We start from the raw sequence: 4,927 nt of genomic DNA on the forward strand, positions 1-4,927 counted from the left end.
CGACTTCCCTGGTGGCTCTGATGGTAAAGCATCTGCCTACAATGCAGGAGACCTGGGTTCAATCCCTGGGTCAGGAAGATCCTTTGGAGAAGGAAATATCAACCCACTCCAGTACTCTTGCACAGAAAATCCCATGGACGGAGGAGCCTAGTAGGTTGCAGTCCATGGGGTCGCAAAGAGTGGGACACGACTGAGTGACTTCACTTTCACTTTCATACAGGCATGGAATTCTCCAAGCCAGAATACTGGAGTGGATAGCCTGTCCCTTCTCCAGGGGATCTTCCCAACCCAAGGATTGAACCCAGGTCTCCCTCATTGCAGGCGAATTCTTTACCAGCTGAGCCACTGCAGGTGGATTCTTTACCAACTGAGCTATCAGGGAAGCCCCATGCGTTGGCAGGAGAGTTCTTTACCAGCTGAACCACACGGTGCAGGTGGTAAAGAATCTGCTTGCGAATGCAGGATGTAAGAGATGCAAGTTCTATCCCTGGGTTGGAAAGATCCCTTGGAGCAGGAAGTGGCACCACACTTCAGTAGTCTTGCCTGGAAAATTCTATGGGCAGAGGAGACTGGCAGGCTACAGTCCATGGGATTCCAAAGAGTCAGACATGATTGAATGACTCAGCACACATTCTCTTGTTTACAAATAACTTATCACCTGCATCCATTCAACTATTCAGCACAAATATTTCATGTCACCTTTATGACACTATTTTCATTTCATATAACTTCACTTAAAAAAATTTGAAGGGCAGAGATGTTCCATGATCTATTCACAGAAATACTAAGGTGGAGCTCAGGAATCAAACCCAGGCTATCTAGTTCCATAATCCATGTTCTTAGCAACTAAATCATACTATAAATAGCATGAAGAAGTAAAGGTAGTATGACAGGATAATTTTCAAGATTATCTAACAGTACACACAAAAATAAATGTAAAATGGATTAAAGACCTAAATGTAAAGCTGGATACTATACAATTTATAGAGGAAAACATAGGCAGAACACTACAACATAAATCACAGCAATATCTTTTGGAAAACTCAGCAGTGGCCACAGGACTGGAAAAGGTCAGTTTTCATTCTGATCCCAAAGAAAGGCAATGCCAAAGAATGCTTAAACTACCGCACCATTGCACTCATCTCACATGCTAGTAAAGTAATGCTCAAAATTCTCCAACCCAGGCTTCAGCAATACGTGAACTGTGAACTTCCAGATGTTCAAGCTGGTTTTAGAAAAGGCAGAGGAACCAGAGATCAAATTGCCAACATTGGCTGGATCATGGAAAAAGCAAGAGAGTTCCAGAAAAACATCTATTTCTGCTTTATTGACTATGCCAAAGCCTTTGACTGTGTGGATCACAATAAACTGTGGAAAATTCTGAAAGAGATGGGAATACCAGACCACCTGACCTGCCTCTTGAGAAACCTATATGTAGGTCAGGAAGCAACAGTTAGAACTGGACATGGAACAACAGACTGGTTCCAAATAGGAAAAGGAGTTCATCAAGGCTGTATATTGTCACCCTGTTTATTTAACTTGTATGCAGAGTACATCATGAGAAACACTGGACTGGAAGAAACACAAGCTGGAATCAAGATTGCCAGGAGAAATATCAGTCACCTCAGATATGCAGATGACACCACCTTTATGGCAGAAAGAGAAGAAGAACTGAAAAGCCTCTTGATGAAAGTGAAAGTGGAGAGTGAAAAAGTTGGCTTAAAGCTCAACATTCAGAAAACGAAGATCATGGCATCCGGTCCCATCACTTCATGGGAAATCGATGGGGAAACAGTGGAAACAGTGTCAGACTTTATTTTTGGGGGCTCCAAAATCACTGCAGATGGTGACTGCAGCCATGAAATTAAAAGACGCTTACTCCTTGGAAGGAAAGTTATGACCAACCTAGATAGCATATTCAAAAGCAGAGACATTACTTTGCCAACAAAGGTCCGTCTAGTCAAGGCTATGGTTTTTCCTGTGGTCATGTATGGATGTGAGAGTTGGACTATGAAGAAGGCTGAGCACCGAAGAATTGATGCTTTTGAAGTGTGGTGTTGGAGAAGACTCTTGAGAGTCCCTTGGCCTGCAAGGAGATCCAACCAGTCCATTCTGAAGGAGACCAGCCCTGGGATTTCTTTGGAGGAAATGATACTGAAGCTGAAACTCCAGTACTTTGTCCACCTCATGCGAAGAGTTGACTCATTGGAAAAGACTCTGATGCTGGGAGGAATTGGGGGCAGGAGGAGAAGGGGATGACAGAGGATGAGATGGCTGGATGGCATCACTGATTCTATGGACGTGAGTCTGAGTGAACTCCGGGAGTTGGTGATGGACAGGAGGGGATGGGAGGCCTGGTGTGCTGTGATTCATGGGGTTGCAAAGAGTCGGACATGACTGAGCGACTGAACTGAACTGAACTGAACTGATTTCAGGCTTCCAGGATTTATCATATGCTTCCATTCTGTTGCTGCTTTTTCTTCTGTGCTTCACATATGATAATTCTACTTATTCTGTAAAGTTCATCTGAAATGACACTTCCAATTAAAAAAATCTTTCTTTTTTCCTCTGTCTCTATTCATTTACTTCACCATATTTTCATATAGCATATTAACACTTGTATATCACAGATTGAGTTGTCTGCTAGTTACCAATGTAACCATTTTTCTCCCCACCAGATTATGAGCTTTTTGTCAGGATCCATTTCTAAAATCTAAGAACTTCTTATACTCTGCTCATTCTACCAAAGGTCTATTCTAACATCCTGTATACTGTAAATACTTGACTAAGTTTAAACAGAACTGAAATTTGAAAAATAAAGCAGCTTGTATTAATGATCCAGCTCATTATGTTGTAGGAGCCCAAAAGTCATAAGACATGATTGGTAACTTTTATGGGCTTCCCAGGTGACCCAGTGGTAAAGACTCTGCCTGCCAATGCAGGAGACATAAGAGACGCAGGTTTGATCACTGTGTTGGGAAGATCCCCTGGGGAAGGGAAAGGCTACTCACTCCAGTATTCTGGCTTGGAGAATTCCATGGACAGATAAGCCTGGCAGGCTACACTCCATGAGGTCACAAAGAGCTGGACATGGTTGAGCAACTGAGCACACAAACATACACGTGGATATTTATTCAATACTTTACAATCAAGGCATATACAATCCATATTTGATAAAATGGTAAATACATTTTACCTCTACTGGCTTCTTCTTATCACAGAAGCCAGTAAAAGGGAAATCCTTTTTTAATGTTCAGTTCAGTTCAGTTCAGTCGCTCAGTCATGTCCGACTCTTTGCAACCCCATGAATCGCAGCACGCCAGGCCTCCCTGTCCATCACCAACTCCCGGAGTTCACTCAGACTCACGTCCATCGAGTCAGTGATGCCATCCAGCCATCTCATCCTCTGTCATCCCCTTCTCCTCCTGCCCCCAATCCCTCCCAGCATCAGAGTCTTTTCCAATGAGTCAACTCTTTGCATGAGGTGGCCAAAGTACTGGAATTTCAGCTTTAGCATCATTCCTTCCAAAGAAATCCCAGGGCTGATCTCCTTCAGAATGGACTGGTTGAATCTCCCTGCAGTCCAAGGGACTCTCCAGAGTCTTCTCCAACACCACAGTTCAAAAGCATCAATTCTTCGGTGCTCAGCCTTCTTCATAGTCCAACTTTCACATCCATACATGACCACAGGAAAAACCATAGCCTTGACTAGATGAACCTTTGTTGGCAAAGTAATGTCTCTGCTTTTGAATATGCTATCTAGGTTGGTCATAACTTTCCTTCCAAGGAGTAAGCGTCTTTTAATTTCATGGCTGCAGTCACCATCTGCAGTGATTTTGGAGCCCAAAAAATAAAGTCTGACACTGTTTCCACTGTTTCCCCATCGACTTCCCATGAAGTGATGGGACCGGATGCCATGATCTTCGTTTTCTGAATGTTGAGCTTTAAGTCAACTTTTTCACTCTCCACTTTCACTTTCATCAAGAGGCTTTTTAGTTCCTCTTCACTTTCTGCCATAAGAGTGGTATCATCTGAGGTGATTGATATTTCTCCTGGCAATCTTGATTCCAGCTTGTGCTTCTTCCAGTCCAGCGTTTCTCATGATGTACTCTGCATATAAGTTAAATAAGCAGGGTGACAGTATACAGCCTTGACGTACTTCTTTTCCTATTTGGAACCAGTCTGTTGTTCCATGTCCAGTTCTAACTGTTGCTTCCTGACCTGCATACGGGTTTCTCAAGAGGCAGGTCAGGTGGTCTGGTATTCCCATCTCTTTCAGAATTTTCCACAGTTTATTGTGATCCACACAGTCAAAGGCTTTGGCATAGTCAATAAAGCAGAAATAGATGTTTTTCTGGAACTCTCTTGCTTTTTCCATGATCCAGCAGATGTTGGCAATTTGATCTCTGGTTCCTCTGCCTTTTCTAAAACCAGCTTGAACATCTGGAAGTTCACAGTTCACGTATTGCTGACGCCTGGCTTGAAGAATTTTGAGCATTACTTTACTAGCGTATGAGATGAGAGCAATTGTGTGGTAGTTTGAGCATTCTTTGGCATTGCCTTTCTTTGGGATCAGAATGAAAACTGACCTTTTCCAGTCCTGTGGCCACTGCTGAGTTTTCCAAATTTGCTGGCATATTGAGTGCAGCACTTTCACAGCATCATCTTTCAGGATTTGAAATAGCTCAACTGGAATTCCATCACCTCCACTAGCTTTGTTCGTGGTGATGCTTCCTAAGGCCCACTTGACTTCACATTCTATGATGTCTGGCTCTAGGTGAGTGATCACACCATTGTGATTATCTGGGTCATGAAGATATTTTTTGTACAGTTCTTCTGTGTATTCTTGCCACCACTTCTTGATATCTTCTGCTTCTGTTAGGTCCACACCATTTCTGTCCTTTATTGAGCCCATCTTTGTATGAAA

Source organism: Bubalus bubalis, chromosome 1 (genome assembly GCF_019923935.1).
Source record: "Bubalus bubalis isolate 160015118507 breed Murrah chromosome 1, NDDB_SH_1, whole genome shotgun sequence".
In the NCBI taxonomy this organism is placed as follows: domain Eukaryota; kingdom Metazoa; phylum Chordata; class Mammalia; order Artiodactyla; family Bovidae; genus Bubalus; species Bubalus bubalis.